The sequence below is a fragment of the Miscanthus floridulus genome, chromosome 13, assembly GCF_019320115.1.
Source record: "Miscanthus floridulus cultivar M001 chromosome 13, ASM1932011v1, whole genome shotgun sequence".
In the NCBI taxonomy this organism is placed as follows: Eukaryota; Viridiplantae; Streptophyta; class Magnoliopsida; order Poales; family Poaceae; genus Miscanthus; species Miscanthus floridulus.
The window spans coordinates 59,835,923-59,857,939 of NC_089592.1; the positions used below are offsets into that span (position 1 = coordinate 59,835,923).

Consider the following 22,017-nt stretch of genomic DNA (forward strand, 5'->3'; position numbering starts at 1 on the left):
TGGGAAGAACTTAAGATAGCTATGTGTGATCTTTTTGTTCCTCCTTCTTATCATAGAGACTTGCGTAAGAAATTGATGTGTTTAGAACAAGGAGAAAAATCTGTACAGGATTACTATTGTGAGCTCCAAAAGGGCACTACAAACTTCTAACCCTTGCGCAACGACAAGAAAACGTTGCAATAGGCCCAATTTTGTTGCAAAAGGTAGTTCATACCACGAAATCGCGTTCGTTGGCAATGGTTGCAAAAAGTCACGTTGCAATAAGAACTTGCAACCGTTGCTAGTTTGGCGTTGCAAGAGTTAGATTTTCTTGCAACGTTGCCAAGCATTGCAATAGGACGTTATCGCAACATTCATTGGCGTGGCAATACGAGCACTTGCCATGTTTGTCTTCGTAGCGAGAGGTGGTAAATACAACGAGCGATAGTGTGGCAATAGATTTTTGTTGCCACGCTATAATTTTGTTGCTTAAGGTGTTGTTGCCACGACCATTGTGCCGTGGCAAGTAAATCATTTGCCACGCAAATGTAATCGTTGCGAGAGAGTATACATTATTGCCACGCTTGTCTTGGCGTGGCAATAGTATCATTTGCCACGCAAATTTATCCATTGCGAGATACCGTTCATTATTGCCACGGCCGCGTTGCCGTTGCAACAGTATCATTTGCCACGTAATTTTATTCGTTGTAATATACCGTTCATTATTGCCATGACCTCAGTGCCGTTGCAACAGTAGAATTTGCCACGCAATTTTATTCATTGCGGAAGATTAATTGTTATTGCAACAATAGTCATGTCGTGGCAATAGTATTATTTGCAACGTAAATAAGTCTGTTGCCATACAACATATTGCCACGCATCATGGCTCATAGGTATAGCTTTTATTGCAACGCTAGTAACATTTAATTTTGGTTTAATAAATCATCATTGCAAATCAATGAATCATATCAAAAGCAATTGCACCCACATATATTAATTATAATTAATCATTCAATATGTTGCCAAACCCATGAAATAGTAGCTAAAATCATAGACGAGTGTACAATTAACTCATTATTTGACAACTTTTTACAAACTTCCTAACATCTATGCAGCACTTGAGAAATTCCTAGCAGCCCAACATGTCATCTCCTCGGCTATGTCCTTGCTTGATTATGAGCCTCCCACTGAAACCTTGTCCACCTACTGCCAAAAGAATATGATTGGGATATTAGAACAATATTAAGTTTACTAAATTTTGCACAAATGTAAAGAGATGAAAATATAAAATGGTTCTAATTTCTATTTTCATATACAAAAGCCATCAACCAAGCTTTTGCATAGTTGAAGTTCTACTGCAATCCTGCCTAAAGGCGTTGCATATGTTACAGTAGCAGCTGCCTTCTCTGAATTTTTAAGACAGCAACAGTTTAGTTGATTAGAAAAATCATAACTTGAGTTGTAGACAACGAAAAATTATATTCTTTAACAATACGGAAAGCCCATGAAATTCTCTACATCTTTGTAGTTATTTGTTAAATAAGATTCTGCAGTTATCATGGTCAAAAAACACAAACACCCACTGCTGTCCAGACCAAGGTCAAAACCTGACCGGCTACTTTCAAAATTCATAACTGCAAATAGAGAGACAGGGGAGAGCTGGAGGTCGGCGATGTGTAGCAATTGGTGCAGGTGCGAGTGTGACAGCTACAACTTAATGTCATGGTTACCAGAAGCTACTTGGCATAGAGAAATTCAGCCTAGCAATAGGCATTAGCCACTAATAATCATGGTTACCTATCCAAGCATTGTCATACACCCCATTTCCCCTACCATCATGCTACTGAATTGAATAATAAAAAGAGAACAGAGTAAAGGGACCACACTTAAGCTTGAAAACACTGGCAAAAAACAGAAGTTAGGCACTAGGAATTAAGTCTCTGGTCTTGCGCATACCTAATCAAGGAGTGGTAAAGTGGCAAATGGTGAATGATTAGCATTTGAGCCCATCAACCTCAGCCAGTACATACTGGCTATAGGATCAGATGATATCTGAAAAATATTGAGCCCTTGCTGCCTTATTACAGGGAAGAGCAAGATGCATAGCAGATGCACCATCCTTCAATTTCTCATTATTGACAAGATGTTCTGTTTTCCAGTCAAGTTTCAGAAATCTCATAGAGGACTACAATTATTCAAAAATACAATGGAAATTCACATGAATACTAAAAAACATTTTAAAAAATGGAAAGCCCTATGAATTGTTGTTACCTTATTCACCCAATCTGGAAAAGCAACACTGAACAGAAGTGTTTGTAGTTTGGTATTTTGGTAGAATATTCAACCTTTTCTGTTTACATATTTAATAGTGTGATCACATAAGAAGCTACGTCAAACAGAAAAAAGCAACACTATTAATATTACTCCATTTAAAAACCATGTTAAGTGTTTCATTTAAAAATTAGAAAGTGAGTAGTAAGAAAAGTTTGATATCATCATAAAATATACTTTATTGGCAATCATAATACAGGAACATTTTTTCTCTATTATTATGAGCTCTCTACTTGGCAGCACTTTGGACTCCTGCCATAGTCAATTCTTCTGGATGCCTTGCTTAGCCTGTTAACCGAAGATTCCAATCTAGGCAAGAGATAGCCAATGTTTTTTCTTATAGGAAATAACACTATTCTTATACAGGATTAATTGTTTTTATACAAGAGCAAATGCTATACCTAATGTCTGTTTGCATACTTCCTTCATCATAATGCAAAATTCAGGGGACACTCCCATCCAGTACTACATAAGCACATCACTCCTCTCCAAAATATGTTATTCAGCCATACGCAGCTCAAAATAGCTCACCATGTGATTGTATTATATAGTCTACAACAATATATATACAGACACAGTGCTTGGCCATGTGATTCACCCAAGCATAGAAAACGATCTCAGACTTTGTATTCCTGAATCGAAACAGACATGTTTACTTTCTGTAATTTTAGACAAGCAAAACAAATACCGAGCAAGTAATTGCCTTTTCTTAAACATCTTTTTTTACTGGAGGCAGCAGTAGTAATATATAATAATAATGTTATAGTAGACCATCCAGAAGAGACAGAACCAGTAAGTCAGAAATTTGTTTTTATGAAGAAAATATTAAACCTGTGTTCTAACACATTGGATGATTGGATAGTTAGATCTTCAATGAATTTGACTTAACTGTAGATGCAGTAACATATATTTGCATTTACCAACATTCAAGAGCTTGACAGATTAATTTCAAGGCTGCGATAGACACATATCTTTATATTGAAAAACAAATAAGTATGAAATCACATAAACAAAAAACCTAGATTAAGTAATCATTGCACCTGGGGACATATGGAGAAGAGAACCCAAGATCATCTTCTACTTCGAGGGTGGCCTCAGTATATCGATGGCGATGGGTACCCAAGGCGGTGGAGTCTGTGCTGGCGCTGATGCCCTGCGAACGAAGCGCCGTCCTGCCTGAAGGCGTTGCCAGTGGCATCCTCAACGAAGGCGATGTCGGGGGCGTCCTGGACCGAGGTGGCGTAGGCGGCAGCGTCATGGCCCTCACGCGGTCCTGGGAGACGGATCGCGATCTAATTGGGGGAGGGGGAGGGATACGCGCGGTCTGGAGACGGGAGGTTATTAGACCGACGCGCGGTCAACTTGGAACATTACAACACTTCCTAACATCTCTACAGCATTTGCAGACTTTCCGACAGCACAACCAGTCATGATCTCAGCTGTGTTCTTGCTAGATTCCTTGCCTTCTAGTCAACATTTGTCGTCCACCTACTCACCAAAAGAATAAGATTGTGATATTAGTAAATTGGGTAATAAAGTCATTCATGCGTAGAATGTACAAAATTTTAGATACAACATGGTTCTAGTTGAGTTGACATTAAAGGTGGTTCACAACTTATATCAAGTCAAGAGATTAAAGGTAAACTTTAGGACTGTTAGAAATAATAAACAGTGCATCATGATCACCACATTGCAATTCAGACAATTGTATAGAAAGTGCATACTAATTAATTTTCAGAAGACAAACGTTTGAAGCAATAACTCTTGATTTCCATGAAAACAAAGATACAACCAATTGAATGGCAATAGGCACAGATTAAGCAATTCACAAATAATCTTACTAATAAGAGATCTAGTTAAACATGTGAAATTAATTATCAAGCTAGATCAAAAGAATGCAAGAGCTACTGCTAACACCAGCGAACAAGTTCAAAGAAATTGATCTTAAGCCTAGGTGACAACACTATAAGCTAGTTGGAAGCAAAAACTAACGTTGGGGTAGAAATTCACAAATCACATCTACTCTATGTGTGCGAGCTGGTGTTTCGAGATTGACGATGATAGTGTAGACATATATATATATTTCTATTTCTAGTGAGCATTTGCTGTTTTTGGACAAACGAGCTGTTGTTATTCAAGTATAGGATAGGCAACAATTTACATTAGCAAAGCTACTAAGCACAACACCTAACATGAAGATTGGAGAATCACGCACATTGGAAATTTCCAAGAAAGCAAATGCATCTCCGTCGAAAAACCTTAAATCCAGCCACGGAGGGAGTGGGAGGAAGAGAATGGATTAGTACCTTAGGGCTGGCACGGTCGGAGGTTGGAGAGGCGTCACTGCAGCCGGCGCCGGCGCAGCACAGGTTGCTGGCGGCCGCGACGGGACGGTGCGCGGCACACAGGTTCGCTCCCAATCTCTAGTCTTTTCACCTTCATGGAGTGTAGGGGCACAGCTTCACAGAGTGGAGGACCAACGAACGGGGGAGGTCGGGCCACTCGGACGGAAGCGCGGCGCGGCGGCGCCGGAACCAGCTGTAGCGGGGAGCGGGCTGGCGGCCGATTGGAAAATGAAAGAACCCTAACGCAGAGAATTGAGCCTCTCGTTTATATAGGTCCAGCGAATTTAGCCCAAGATTGGGCACGTTTTTGGTGGATCAAAATTTTTCCTCCCGCGCTTGGCCTTGTGTCCAGTGAACGGCCTGTTTAGTTTTCTTTTCTCCTTTTCTTTTTTGCCCAACCGTTTTTTATTATTATTAGTTTTACAGCAATGCGGATGTGAGAGGGAGCCCGCACATGTTGCAATTTTTTAGCGGAGTCCGCGGGCACACTCGTTCTGGATGGCGGGAAGTGGGAATTTTAGGTTCAGTTTTGTGCCCATACACGCGATTTGGCAGATCAATTTTTCCAAAAAAAATCATTTGAATTTTTTAAATAATTATACACGAAAACATGTTGTTATGCAAGTTTGAAAAGCTCTCTAACCAAACATAGATATTATTACGATCATTTTAATGTAATTCCACAAAATAATTCTAATAATATCTTAATATGGTTAGGAAATTCTAAGGCCTAGCATGGCAACATATTTTGGGTCCATAAGCTTTTTGTCAAAATTTTAATTTATTTTAACAAAGTGGTAGCCTAATTCACAAACGAACACATCTTTCACACAGTTACATATTACTCCTACTATGTGAAAGAGATATCCTTTTGTCGACAATGAGTAGTACCTCGTATTTCATACTATGTGAAACAAATTCAGTTTGTTTTAATAAAGTGGGAGTCAACATTGTTCACAAATAGACACATCTCGCACACATCTACATATATTACTTCTACTATGTAAGAGACATCCATTTGTAAATAATGTGCAGTATCTCTTTGTTAAGATCATTTGAATTTTTTAATAATTATACACCAAATATATTTTGAAGTAACACCAAATATATTAGGGGTACACATAGTTCAATTTAGAATTTGTTTAGTAGACACACATAAATTCGTTTAAACTGTAGAAAATAGTGAATCATTTTTTTAAATTTCCGAAACCTCATATTTCCTTAACTTGTAGTAAATATAAGGTTTTGTCAAAATTTGAGGTCCATTTGAGTTCGAATTTGATGTGAGGCGTGCAAGCTTCAAAGTTTGACTTGAGTAACATTGAATTAGGTTTAAAATCATTTTCGTGTACAATGTATAGACTCCCTCTATTAAAATCATTTGAATTTTTACATGAAGCATATACACCCAAAACATGATTCCATGCAAATTCCTAGATTTTCTAGACCACTTTTAGGCATTATTAGAGTTATTTTGTGGTAACCTGGAGACAGAAGGTCCAATTATCCCAACACAACAATTGGATTTTTCATCTATCTCCATGATAAATGATTTTATGATTTAGTGAACCATACGAGCCTAAGTATATTTTTCATCCATCTTATTTGAGGTATGCACAATTCAATTTGAAATTTGTTTGGATAGGCACACAAAAGTTCTTTTAAACTATAAATAATAGTCAATCATTTTTAAATTCTTTAAACCTCATATTTTCATAGCTCGTAGTAAATGTAAGGTTTTTGTCAAAATTTGAGCAGCATATGAGTTCAAATTTTACGTGAGGTGTTCAACTTCAAACCAGAGCGCAAAGTGAAATCTATTATTTGTGGATGTATAGGCTTTGGTTCGAGCTCCTGTGGCGTATTTTTCTTTTTGTTCCTTTTCTTTGTTCATGTGCACTTGGTATATGTCGACTAAAACTGCAATAATGGTCTTGTTTGCTTGTCTTATAATCCATATTTTTCAGCTTATTTTTCAGCCAAAATAGTGTTTTTCTCTCACAACAAATCAGCAGAAATAGTGTTTCGGCTTATTTTTTCAGCGAAGCGAACGGGGCCAATAACAAATAACAAATTTAAAGAGTGGAATGACATGGCAACATATTTTGGGCCCATAACTATTCCATATAAATTTTAGTTCCTTTTAATAAAGTGTGCAGTACTTCTTTTTTAAAATCATTTGAAGTTTTTTTGAATGACTATACACCAAAAACATGTTGTCATGCAAGTTTGTAGAGTTTCTAACCAAATTTAGATATTATTATGATTATTATATGGTAATTCCATAAAATAACTGTAATAATATCTAAATATGGTTAGGAAACTCTACAAAATGGCATGACGACATATTTTGGGTCCATAAGGTTGTCATAAAAAATTCCATTCATTTTAGTACAGTCGAACTATATATTATTCACAAATAGATACATCTCTTATACAATTACTATTACTATGTTGGAGATGTGTTTATTTGTGAAGAATGTGTAATATGCTTTGTTATATTTAAAATTTTTAATGATTATACACAAAAAAGTACATATTGTCATGCAAGTTTGAACAATTTTAAACCAATTATAGATATTATTAGACTATCGGCTTGTTCGGTTGGCTGGTTCGTATCGTTGCTGGTTCGTAAAGAAGTACTGTTGGCTGGTTTGTGTGAGAGAAAAATATTGTTCCAGCTAGAAATTTACGATCGTTTACGACAAGCCACAGCCAAACGAACAGGCTATATATTTCCATGGTTAACATATTATACAAACTATTTACTTTGCATAGTGTAGTGGTGGCCATGCTTGGTGTTTGAGCGATGGGTTTGAGGCTCAAACCCCATAGTCAACATTTTTTTGTTCTTTTTGTCATCTTCCAATAGTTTTAATAGTTAATTTAACTTACAAAGAACTTTGTGAGCATGAACAAACACAAATACCAACGTAGTGTTGTGGTAAGTCGACCTTTCAAGAAAGAGGTGTCGTTAGTTCGAGTCCAACCAATTCCTTTTTTTTTGCTATTTTACACTTTTTTAGTCTGTTTTTATCATTTCTTAATTGTACTCGTTGTTAATTTAAAATATAAAAATTTTACTATGCATGTACTAACATAAGATCTAACATAATCTAGTCGTAAGTCTACTGCTTCAAGATGGAAGGGTGTCGAGTTCAAGTCCTACCTATGCTCCATTTTTACTCTCTTTTTTACATTTTGATGACATTTGATCATGTGACCCGGCCTTAGCTATTGCAACAATTCAATTTTTCGTAGCTATTGCAACGATTCAATTTTTCGCTGCAGGGAAGCTTAAAAAAATGAGCCCTTTACTATATTACTATATAATATAAAAAATAAACTTTAATGCATCGAAAGGGAATTTTTATCAAACAAATTACAAATATTATCTTAAAAAAGGAACATGAAAAAATATGTTGTACTAGATTCAACATTAAAATCAAAATTCAATAAATTACCTAGTTGAGAACTTGATATAATGATTATCCCCTAATAAATAGTCTCAACTCTCATAACACAATGCCCTAACTACACGTATGCACTCTGAAGAATAAAAATTGGAGGTAAAGATAATTGGATATTGATTAAATATATAATTGCCATAGATGATACATCAAGATTAACAAAGGAACTTGGGAGCAATTTGTCAAACATAGATTGAACTAGAGCACCTGATTGATGTGTGAACTCGACGACTCGCGTCGACATACTCGCGTCGACGTACTCATCACTCGCGTCGACGTACTCGTGTAGACGTGGCTTTCGGCTAAGTGTCTAGCTGTCGACAAGGTCGCGTAGAGCGGTGAGGACACGAGCAACCCAGCAGCACCAGCGACAGGGACACCAGCGGCTGCAGGGAGAGGCAACGCGCGACGACGCCTGGGGACAGAGCCAGTTGCGACGACGCCTTGGAAAGAGAAAGCCACGATGCCTATACGACAGTCGATCGTGCACATATACGTATACTGCTATATACCAGATCCGATCCTATTTCAATACATAACGGGTTCTACGTTATTTTGTATTTTGTATATGTTCCTTTGACTACCAATGACACAAACACATATATGGTGTAGTGGTAAGCACAAGTCTTCAGGACTCTAAAGTCCCAGGTTCGAATCCTGGTGTTGATTTTTTTTTACTTAACCATTGTGCTCAAGAACCTTAGGGCGCGTTTGGTTAGCTTCTCAGATGAGCCAGGCTGTACCTAGGCAGCTAGGCTGCAGGTAGCCAGGGCGAGCGCATGCACATGGCTGGTGTTTGGTTATCGTACTCACAGAGCCTGGCTGTTCAGAGATTTCGTTTGGTTCACTGCATGTTAGCATCGGCTGTCTCACTGACATGTCCCGTTTGCATGCTTGCTGTGCTCGCGCGAGCCTGGCCACGGAGGAACGAGGATTTTTGGCGTATGAGTTGAGCCTGGCCCACGAGGGAATCTTGCACCGCATGGGACAGGCCCCAACCTCCAACCAGTCAACCAAACGCTCAGAGCTGCATCCGTGGAGCCTAGCCGCGGCATATGTAGGTAACCAAACGCGCCCTTAGGTATTGCAACGATTTAGTCTTTAGTTGCTATATGTACAATCTTTTTGCAACACAAGAGACTATCTTGCACGCCAAGGAAGGACCGGACGGTGCTCGCTCTCCTTATCTCGTCGATGATCAGGAAGGAACTAGGGCACCAATATGCCGTAGTCGCTGCAGGGAATTCAAGGGCCATGACGACTACAGCCGTAGGGAAGGGGCGCCGCGACGATAAAGGCTTCAGGGAGGCCTTGACCACGCTAGCTGCTAGTGTTGGCTGTAGGGATCAGGGGGGGGGGCTCCACCATGTTCTTCGCAAGGAGACAGCGCGTGGGGGAAGAAGAGAGGCCGTGGGAGAGAAGGAGCCACGATAGGAGCTACAAGCCGCGACCTCTACGTGATATGTAAATTTAGATTAGATCCTTTTTCCAATATAACTGCTCAACATTAATTAATATAGGGAACTTTCACTATTACTAACACAAACATAGACGTAGCCTAGTGGTAGGAGCTTACTTTTAAGACCAAGAGGTCTCAGGTTCGAAACCCATATTGTTGTCATTTTTTAAAAAAAAATTATGCAACCATTAAAGTGGAAAGGCTTAGGTATTGCAACAATGTAATTTTTCATTGCTATATTATAACCTTTTTGCAATGAACGAAACTGCTACATACAACGAAACCATAATCGTTGCAACCTTAGTGATTGCAACGAACTATTTTTTTCGTTGCTATATGTACCAATTTTTTGCAACAAAAGTGACTATTATATACAACAGAACATATTTGTGGCGATATAGATGGGCTATTGCAACCATAAAATAAAGAGTTGCAATATCACCTTAGTATTGCAACGAAAATAAACTTGCCCGCAAAGCAAATCAAATCATGGCAACATTAATCACTTATTGCAACCGTTCAATAATTTGTTGCGATAACACTTACTTTTTGCAACGATCTCCACACTTATGGCCACAAAACAATCTTCATGGCAAAAAAACAATCTATCGCAACCAAAAGTGAAAATCGTTGTGATAACAACACTTGTTGCAACGAAACCATGCCGTTGCGACAAAAAAGCATGGTATAAGGGTCAGAAGTTAGTAGTGGGGATTGATGCATTGTAGTGTTGTGGAGGGGAACGAAGATTCCATTTGTCATTTTTATTTGGGTTTGAGGCGTGAGATTCAGGACATTGTTAATTATAAAGAATTTAACACTGTCAACCAGTTGTTTTAGTTTGCTATGCTTACAGAAAAGGAATTGCAGGGGCGTGGACAGTAGAGCAAGAGCAAGGTCAGCACCACATACATGCCATGCTTGGCACCATGTTCAGGGCTGACCAAGCCAACCACTTTTTAGGCACCTCCACCAGTGAGCAAGCGACCAGCAGCCTCTGGAGTTACCGCTACACCTAAGGCACCTCCCGCACGACCTTTAGATCCAGGTAAAAATTCTTTGTAGGTGTGTACCAAGAGTGCCTCATCCATTGCATCGATGGGACACACTTCGGGCATTCAGTGCCACCGCTGTCATGGCATTGGCCATGTGCAGAAGGACTGCCCAAGTCAGTGGGCATACATTGCTATAGAAGATGGTTACATTAGCACCTCTGACATTGAGGATGGAGAAGATCAAGATACAGATTAGGAGGACGGCGAAGTCCTTGGTGACGAGGCCACGGCATCCTATAGGAGCATCATTGTATAGCGGGTGCTCAGCTCACAAGTACAGCAACCTAAGAAGCTACAACACCATAACTTGTTCTAGATTTTCTTCGTCATCAGCAACCGTCGAGCACGTGTCATTATTGATGGAGGTAGCTGCAATAATTTGGTGAGTTTTGATTTGGTCAAGAAGCTTGGCTTGACCACATGCCCGCACCCACGTCCATACCATATTCAGTGGCTAAATGATTCTAGAAAAGCAAAGGTAACACAAACGTGCAGAGTTTCATTTTTCATTGGTTCTTATGCTGATTCAGTTGATTGTGATGTGGTACCTATGCAAGCCTGTTCACTCTTATTGGGTCATCCTTGGGAACATGATAATGATGCTACACACCATGGTAGAAGTAATAAATACATCTTTGTGCATAAAGGAAAGAAAATTACTTTGGCACCTTTGACCCCTGCTTAAATTATACAAGCTGATAGAGAATGCGCTGCTAGTTTGAATGATGTTCAATCTAAAAATCAACAAGTTGCTAATTCTATTCTCCCACCTAAAAAGGATAAGTCTACATCTATTTCTAAGGCTGAGGGGATTAAATTGAAGGGTGGTGTTATGCTTGCAACAAAATGTGACTTTGCTAAAATTTCTGATGATGATATTTGCTATGCTTTGGTATGCAAATGAGCTATGTTTTCGCTTGATGATATTGTTAGCTCAGTGCCTCCTGCTGTCACTAACCTTTTGTAGGAGTATGAGGACATTTTTCCAGCTGAGATACCCCTAGGGCTGCCACCTATGAGAGGGATAGAGCATCAAATCGATTTGATTCCAGGAGCAACCTTGCCCAACCGTGCTGCCTATCGAACCAATCCTGAGGAGACTAAGGAAATTCAGCGGCAAGTCCAAGACCTTTTGGACCATGGGTATGTACGTGAAAGACTTAGTCCTTGTGCCATTCCTGTACTTTTGGTTCCTAAGAAAGATGGAACTTGGCGTATGTGTGTTGATTGTAGAGCCATCAATAATATTACTATTCGGTATCGTCATCCTATTCCTAGGCTAGACGACATGCTTGATGAGTTGTGTGGTTCTATAATTTTCACCAAGATTGACTTGCGAAGTGTCTACCACCAAATTAGAATGAAACTTGGAGATGAATGGAAAACCACATTTAAAACAAAATTCGGGTTGTATGAGAGGTTAGTAATGACTTTTAGTTTGACCAATGCACCTAGCACTTTTATGCGCTTAATGAATGAGGTTTTGAGAGCTTTTATTGGTCGTTTTGTGGTAGTTTACTTTGATGATATATTGATTTACAACAAGTCTTTTGATGAACATATGGATCACTTACGTGTTGTTTTTAATGCTTTACGTGATGCATGTTTATTTGGTAACCTTGAGAAGTGCATCTTTTGCATGGATCGAGTTTCTTTTCTTGGCTATGTTGTAACTCCACAGGGAATTGAGGTGGATGAGATGAAAATTGAAGCCATAAAGAGCTGGTTGTTTCCCCAAACCATCACATAGGTGAGGAGTTTTCTTGGTCTTGCAGGATTTTACCGCCGCTTCGTCAAAGATTTCAGCACCATTGTTGCCCCGTTGCATGAGTTGACAAAGAAATAGGTGGTGTTTCATTGGGGAAAGGCACATGTGGAGTCCTTTGACACTTTGAAGAACAAGCTCACACACACCATTGCTACAACTTCCAAATTTTGGTAAGACTTTTGAGCTAGAATGTGATGCTAATAGAGTTGGCATTGGGGATGTTTTGATCCAAGATGGTAAACCCCTTGCTTACTTTAGTGAAAAATTGCATGGTCATGTTCTGAATTACTCCACGTATGATAAGGAATTGTATGCACTTGTCCGTTCTTTAGAGACGTGGTGTCATTATTTGTAGCCTAAAGAATTTGTTATTCATTCTGATCATGAATCACTTAAGTATCTTTGCTCTCAATATAATCTGAATCGTAGGCATGCTAAATGGGTTGAATTTATTGAATCTTTTCCTTATATTATCAAACACAAGAAAGGGAAGGATAATGTGATTGCTGATGCTTTGTCTAGATGATATACATTACTATCCCAACTTGATTGTCGGATTTTTGGGCTTGAATCAGTAAAACAACAATATGCGCTTGATCCTGATTTTAAGGACATGTTGCTAAAATGTAGAGAAGGATGTACATGGAATAAGTTTATGATCAATGATGGGTTTTTGTTTAGAGCTAACCGCCTATGCATTCCAGTTGGCTTCGTTCATCTTTTGTTGTTGCAGGAGGCACATGGAGGCGGATTGATGGGACATTTTGGAGCCAAGAAGACAGAGGAGGTGCTGTCCACACATTTCTTTTGGCCTAGGATGAGGCGAGATGTAGAACGGTACGTGGCTCGGTGCACCACATGTCAAAAAGCTAAGTCGCGGTTGAACTCACATGGTTTGTATATGTCTCTTCCTGTTCCTTCTACTCCTTGGGCTGATATATCTATCAATTTTGTGTTGGGTTTGCCAAGGACTAAGAGGGAGAGGGATAGTATTTTTGTGGTGGTTGATCGTTTTTCTAAGATGTCATATTTTATTCCTTGTCATAAGAGCGACAATGCTATTCATATTGCTGACCTTTTCTTTCAAGAAATCATTCGCTTGCATGGTATGCTTTCTACTATTGTTTTAGATTGTGATGCAAAATTCTTGAGTCATTTTTGGCGCACTTTGTGGAAAAAATTGGGGACCAAGCTGTTGTTTTCTACAACATGTCATCCCCAAATTGATGGGTAAACTGAGGTAGTGAATCGAACATTGTCCACCATATTGAGAGCAATTTTGAAGCGCAATTTGAAGATGTGGGAAGAATGTTTGCCACATGTGGAGTTTGCATATAATAGGGCAGAACATTCCACCACCAAGGTAAGTCCTTTTCAGGTAGTGTATGGTTTTAACCCTCGCGCTCCTATTGATCTTTTGCCTTTACCTACCACTGAAAGAACACATAGTGATGCTAGAGAGCGTGTTGATTTCATTTGTAAGTTGCACAAAACAACTAAAGCAAATATTAAAAGAATGAATGAAAAGTATAGAATTGCTGGTAGTAAAGGTAGAAAAAAAATTAAACTTGAACTGGGTGATTTGGTTTGGTTACATTTGAGAAAAGATAGATTTCCTAAGCTGCGTAAGTCTAAATTAATGCCAAGAGCAGCTGGTCCTTACAAACTTAAGTTGCCACCCGAGTTCGGGGTTAGTCCCACCTTTAACATTGTAGATTTGAAGCCTTATTTGGGAGAAGAAGATGAGCTTGAGTCGAGGATGACTTAGTTTCAAGAGGGGGAGGATGATGAGAACATCACTCCTTCAGATGTACCCGCTGATCCTCCAACCATCATGCAAGGTCCAATGACCCGGGCTCGAATGCGTCAACTCAATTTAGAGATGAGCTCGTTCTTAAGCGATCCTTTTAATACTTTTGAGAATAGACTACTACCTAATGATGTTATCTTACTTAGGAACATTGGAGAGGGTCATGAGGGACTTAGAGGAAGAGGTGGAGGCGTTGATGACTAGCAAGGACGTTCAACAGAAACCGAAGGCCCGGTCCAATATGATTTTGAGTCTTCCTCGGCTTTCAGGACCAGTCTACCTTAAACTGGTCACCCAGGATGCATCCAGACTCCGTTTTCAACGATCCACATATGGTTGGAAAGGCAATTTGATAAGGAAGCCAATCCAAGTGGTCTCACATCAAAAGACCATCAGAATCAACAGAAATTGTCAAAACAAATCAGTATCTAGAATCTACCAGGGTGTTGCGACACCGTCTTTTGGTCCATTGGACCGTGTATCATGTTTGGGCCCATTAGGCGGCACGTCCAGGGTAGGCGACGACCCTAAGACCTTTATAATCATACGCCACCGCCGTCATTAGGTTTTTAGGTTTTGCTTAGATTAATCTGTCAAGAACAGTTTCGCCGTTCATCGGTTTGTGAGACTCCAACTTCGTGAGATTAATCATTCATCTGCAATTTGGTTGCTTTCTTTCTTGTTCTTGCTTGTGTTCTTCGTTGTGCAGGCAGGGATTAGCCTTCTTGGCGAGGTCAACTAGATTCGTGTCTCGGTTGATAACCAGAGGAGTTGTGGTGCTAAGATTGTAGGGTTAGATCTTTCGATTTGAAGTCGGATCGGTGTGTCATTCTCCACCACAATGATAGTTATCACTACCTGACAGAAGATTGGGATCCCCGTTTCTATTAGGGAGCGGGCCAACAGAAGAGAGGGGAGGCGTGGCTTGGTTGGGCCGACTGCTAGCTAGGCCGCGGGGAAACGGGGAAGGGAGCAGGTGGGCCGCACGGGGAAGCAAGGCCGAGAGGGCCAAATTCTAGGTAGGGAGAGGGAAGGAAAAATAAATTCCTTTTTATTTTGTTAAATATATTTTCAAATCCAAATTCAATTCCTATTTAAATCTTTTTGAAATTTTGGTCAAACCCAATCATCACAAATAAATATGCAGCAGCATGTATACACAGACTTGTAGCTAGACCTTATATTTGATGTTAATTTTAACAAAGTTTATATATATATTTTAAATTGGCATGCTCACAAAATACATAAATAAATTAAATTCACGTATTTTAAAATCTCGCAAATTTTATGGTGTTACAATTATACAGTGGAAAAACACTATATTTAAACAAATTAATACTCCAAAAAGAGGTATTTCTTGTCCATATCACCAAATATCTGCATAATATACCACTTCCAAAAAAAATTCTTGCTATTATATTTAACTTTAGGTTTTTTAATAGCAAAAAACATATGCTACTCAAGCTCATATGCAAGATATTGCCATAAAAATACATAAACCTTCGTGGTTTTTCAAACACACAGAAAAATAGGTTCAAAAAAAATATAGATATAATGGCACCAAAGGTGTTTGTCAGGTGCATGACAGCTCCTACTTCCACTTCTGGTGGTGAGCAGTGCATGATGGTACAACCGTCTAGGCCTACATGTACCACTCTTAGGCACGTCCATGGCCGCACCACGATGGATTGATTGCATTGAACCATGATATGGGCATAGCAGGTATATGGATGGTGTCGCCACAACAGGCGATGACGAGGCTACACCGCCATAGTGGAGAGCAAAGTGTGTATTGGCCGCTCAACGGTGGTATGTGGGTAGCACAAGCTGAACGACGATAACTTCAGGCATCACAATTACTATACCTAAGCCACATCACTCGGGCTCTGTTCGACTTACTCATATTCGGCTTGTTTTTTTAGTTGGGATAGTGTTTTTCTCTCATAACAATTCAGCCAGAACCGTGTTTTTCAGTCAGTTTCAGCCAAATTTTAGACCAGCGAACGGGGCCTTCGCTGGTCTGAAATTTGGCTGGAACTGGCTGAAAAGCACTGTTCTGACTAAATTATTGTGAGAGAAAAACATTGTTCTAACTAAAAAAATAAGCTAAATATGAGGTAAGCCGAACATGGCCTTATAGTGGCTTAGGTATAGTAATAGTGGGGCCAATATGCCTTATAGGCCGGTGCGGGCTATGCCGATAAAAAAAAGTTCGTTCTGAAGTTCAGACAGGCATGTCCCACAATGGTACGCCTAGCATGTGCTTGTTCAAGACAAAAAAAAATAATAATCAATCTACTAGCATTCTTGATTGATCTAGTAGGACTTGAAGCACACATGTATGGCAGCACGATTCAATAACTACACTAACAGCTAGCATATGAGCATCATTGACCGTGCTCCGTGGAGCGTACCGAAAAATACTAGTAGATCACTGTAGCATAAGGTTCTGAGGACAAAATCAGATACACACCATATGTGTGCTTAGGAATTCAATTCACATATATTGTTATAAATGAAGGGGTAATATCAAAGATAATACCTTTATTACATATCGCATAAATATTTGTTACAAATGACATAGTTTTACTTTACATTTTATACTTTAACTCTACTCTTCTAGTGAAGCCTCCAACACACGAATCGTCATCTGGTTGATCACAAGCCTAACACCTCTTAAAAAACTCCACTGAAGAACCTCCATCTGGTACCTCCGGGATTTTACCAAAGTATTAAAATAAAACAAGCGTAAGCTACTACCGCTTAGCAAGCATAACATGAGGGGATGCAGGCTCAAAAGGCTTGACACGGCTGAACTACGGTAACACTTTTAGTTGGTCATATTTTATTATTAATCATAAGTTGCTAAGTTATGCTTAGGCTCCCGAATAAGAATAATTAGAGATATCAACAATTTAATCATAACCCAAACCATCCAAGTAACCAACTATTCAGTAAGGATCCAGACCGCTCTTGTCCATGAGCATAGCTGACATACCAGTTTTACACTCTACAGAGGTTGTACACTTTCACCATAAGTCGTGTTGCCCATATACCCGGGTTAATTACTCCCAAAACACGTTCAAGGTGAGCAGGCAGGGTACACTATGAAGCTTTTCCCCAGTCATTCTAATAAGGAGCAGCCACTAAGGATCCCATCTCCCAAGTGTTATAGAGTCATCTCTAGAAATGGTACTAATACCCGCATCATAGTACACACCCTAGGGATGAGACCCATACCCAGCCTGGTATGCCCCTCTTGCTCTTTCGGTAAACTGCTACAAACAAGAAAGAGCAAGGTACTGGACTAAGACCAGAGCCATGTGGTCCTCATGGTTGTACTGTAAGTCCTGAGTTGCCACTTAAAGATGAGTCATTATGGAGAGAAACTAGAGCACCATACGAAAAAAACCCAATGCTCTAGCCCCATTGGTTCCATGTTGCTAAAAAGCATCTTTTAATACCATGTTGCATATATCTTTAATTGTATTCTTTAATCAATATTAGTTGGAGCAAACTGAGCATACTACCCACATGCAAAACCCATAAGTAAATCAAGGACATGATAATCAATATCAAGGTAAATAGACTCCAAGCGGTTCATTAACATATGCATATGAATTGAGATTGCATTAAAGTGAATAGGTAACAAGGAGCTTTATATTATACTTGCCTTAATTCAAAGTATTGTTGCTGATCTTGATCTTCAAAAAGTTGCTCCAAATCACCAACACAAAACTCACTATCTACTCGAGATCAAACAGCACCACACATGCATTCATACATACATGCATAGCAAACAAATATAAGCTAATTAGAACAATATACCAAACAATAGAAATAGAAGTTAAAAAGGTTTTAAAACTATTCTATGCAATGCTACGAACACGCAGACGTGAGAATCACATAAATCATAGTTAAAACAAAGAAGTTATGAATTAAATAAGATTTCCTTTAGTAAAATAATAGATTAAATCTAACCTTGAATTTTAAAAGTTGAAAACATGTTTAACAGTAGTATGAACATGTAGATTACTTAATTATGAACCTAACGCAACATGAACGAATCAAATCAGAGCTAAAACGTGAAAGTTATAGCCATTAGAAGGTAGTGGAAGTTTATAGTTTCTAAAACGGACCTATACGTAATTTTGATTATAAACAAGAGGGCTATCCTAGAAAACTACCTCTATGGATGGCAGCTCCTATTTTCATAAAGTACATGGCTTAAAATGGAAGAAAAATGACTTAATTTGAATTACTTTTGAAAGAGAGTGGACTGCGGGCATGAAATCAAAGAATTACAGGGGCTTTTGCCCAAAAGGTATGGCGGTGGTCGGCGCTGACTGGGTCATCGCCAGCATGGAGCCATGTGGCGACTGCGGATTGGAGTAGTGCACCACAGTGCATGTTGACCAAAGGGTGTTGTGGCCGTGCGCCAAGTCCACGGCCGCCTTGGTGGACCGACGACGAAAGGGTATCCGACCAGATCTAATCTGAGCCATAGGTTTTGAGATGAGAGGCTAAGACGGAAGGGGAGATTTGAGGTTGTCAGCTAAAAGGTCCTAATGTCTAGAGGGGGGTAAATAGCCTATTAAAAATTTCTACAACAACACTTAACAAACCAATTAGACAATTATGAGGCAAAGCAAGTGTTGCGCTAGCCTACTAAAAAGCAAGCCAACTACCACAGTTCTAGTTTATATAGTTTCTATCCACACAATAGCTATGACACTACACTAAGTTAGTTTGCTCTCAAAAGCTAACTAAAGAGCCACACTAACCAAACTAACAAGCTCTCACAACTAGCTACACTAAAGAGCTTGACAACTAGTTTGCGGTAATGTAATGAGAGTGAGCAAGAGGGTTATACCACCGAGTCGAGGAAGAAGCCAATCAATCACAAGAATGAAGAACAATGAAGACCAATCACCTCGGAATCAAATGATGAACACAATGATTTTTTTACCGAGGTTCACTTGCTTGCTGGTAAGCTACTCCTCGTTGTGGCGATTCACTCACTTGGAGGTTCACGCGCTAATTGGCATCACACGCGAAACCCTCAATAGGGTGTCGCACAACCAACACAAGATGAGGATCACACAAGCCACGAGCAATTCACTAGAGTACCTTTTGGCTCTCCGCCGGGGAAAGGTCAAGAACCCCTCACAATCACAACGATCGGAGTCGGAGACAATCACCAACCTCCGCTCGATGATCCTCGCTGCTCCAAGCCATCTAGGTGGCAGCAACCACCAAGAGTAACAAGCGAATCCCATAGCGAAACACGGACACCAAGTGCCTCTAGATGCAAACACTCAAGCAATGCATTTGGATTCTCTCCCAATCTCACAAAGATGATGAATCAGTGATGGAGATGAGTGGAATGGCTTTGGCTAAGCTCAAAAGGTTGCTATGTCAATGCAAATGGCCAAGAGCATGAGCTTGAGCTAGCCATGGGGCTTAAATAGAAGCCCCCACAAAATAGAATTGTTGTACGCCTTCACTGGGCACAACACAAGGTGACCGAACGCTCCAGTCATATTGACCAGACGCTGGACCTCAGCGTTCAGTCGTGCGATACACGCCATGTGTCCCCTCTCTTCAACTACTAAGCGCCCGACCCCAATGGTCAACTGATGACTAGATGCACTGCTCCAAAGTGACCGGACGCTGGACCTCAGCATCCGGTCATTTCCTGTAAGCATCCAGAAACAATTTTTCACGACCGGACGTGTCCGGTCATGCTCGACCGAACTCATCCAATGTCTGGTCACATGGTGTCTCCCCTGTGTGCTGCCATGTCAGCAGGACCGGACGCACCCCTCCAGCGTCCGGTCACTAAGTGACCTAGCATCCGGTCAGAGACCAACGCCAGCGTCTTCGCTGCTGCTACTGACCAGACACGCTGGTCCTTTCGAGACCAGCGTCCAGTCACTTACAATGACCTCTATCTTTTCTATATAGGGCGCCGATGGCACCGTCGGACACTCCACTAGTGAAGTTCCTAACCCTTTTTCAAATGTGCCAACCACCAAGTGTATCACCTTGTGCACATGTGTTAGCATATTTTCACAAACATTTTCAAGGGTGTTAGCACTCCACTAGATCCTAAATGTATATTCAATGAGTTAGAGCATCTAGTGGCACTTTGATACCTGCATTTCGGTACGAGTTTCACCCCTCTTAATGGTATGACTATCAATCCTAAATGTGATCACACTCACTAAGTGTCTTGATCACAAAAACAAAATGGCTCCTACCATTTATACCTTTGCCTTGAGCCTTTTGTTTTTCTCTTTCTTCTTTTCAAGTCCAAGCACTTGATCATCATCATGTCATCACCATCATCATGTTATGATCTTCATTTGCTTCACCACTTGGAATGTGCTACCTATCTCATGATCACTTGATAAACTAGGTTAGCACTTAGGGTTTCATCAATTTACCAAAACCAAACTAGAGCTTTCAATCTCCCCCTTTTTAGTAATTGATGACAACCCTTTCACAAAGATATGAATTGAAATTCAATTGAATCCATGTTGCTTGTCCAAGTATATTTACTATGTGTAAAAGGATATGGACAAGTTTCATGAACCCCAATTAGTAGGAGTTGCCCCCTACATATGTGCTAAGAGTTTGGATTGTTGCTTGCACAATGCTTAGATAGGAAATATAGGAGATAATGTCTACTAAATGATGCTAAGGTATAAAAGATGGACCTTTGAAGCGTGATACCAATCAGAGTGCACCATTATACCATCCTTAGCACCATGGTTAGCTCGATACCACTTGGAAATGCTTGGAAATGAAATCACTAGATAAACTTATGCATGCTAGATTTTCATTTCATCATTCAAACCTACAACTAGCATACACCACACAAGCATGGATATTGAAATTTAAAACTTGTGCCATGCAAGTAAACATGTGAAATGCACATTCAAATGCACCATACAAGTTCATAAGCTTGCTCCCCCTACTTGTGTGCTCAACATTTTAATTGATCTCTTTCCTTTGTCATATCTCTCCCCCTATTTCAAATTCTCCCTCTTTGTTGTCTTTTCACTATCTTAGTACACTAATATCTTTGTTTTTCTCCCCATTTCCTAATATCTTTGTTTCTCTCCCCTTTTGTCATCAATGACCACAAAGGTTCAAAATGTAGATAGGTTGAGATTATCAATGTCAATTAATGGGGTGAGGATCATTTTTCTAAATTTGGTCCAATCTACATCATTTGCCAAAGATATTTAACTCGGTTTGATCCAAGGACAAGCTTCTTCACACCTCCAAATAAGGGTTATCTTCTACCATGTTGAGTTAAACACTTAGAGCTCATTTTCTAGATTAAACACTAGGTTTACAAGTTCACAAACATGTCATATGCTACCACTAGATCAAGTCAAGCATAGAAGCAATAGTGGTACCATACAATCATCAAATTCATTTGATTTTCATGAATGAGCCTATTAAATGTGAAAGATGTCTAGATGCACTAAACATGTCCTTAGTAAGGATGTATGCCATGCCAATCAACTTTTACCTTGGATTGCTTGAAGGAGAGGCATGTCATATAAATGGGGGGGGTGCATCAACACATATTTGAGAAATCCAATATGTTCAACTCATTCCTTAGCTTGCAAAACCTTTTCTCATCTAATGGCTTGGTGAATTTATCAGCAAGTTGATCTTCGGTGCCTACACTCTCAATGCAAACGTCCCCTTTTTGTTGGTGATCTCTTATGAAATGGTAGCGGACATCAATGTGCTTTGTTCTTGCATGTTGAACCAGATTGT

The 22,017-nt window shown here is 39.7% G+C and overlaps 1 long non-coding RNA gene across 1 annotated transcript; it reads right to left on the reverse strand.

Moving 5' to 3' along the window:
• Positions 1–955: 955 nt before the first annotated feature.
• On the reverse strand, positions 956–4,869 carry LOC136500330 (uncharacterized). Its single transcript, XR_010770009.1, has 3 exons — positions 4,617–4,869; positions 3,351–3,798; positions 956–1,185 (listed from the first exon to the last, which is right to left on the reverse strand). It is a non-coding gene; the product is annotated as an uncharacterized lncRNA (long non-coding RNA).
• Positions 4,870–22,017: the final 17,148 nt, after the last annotated feature.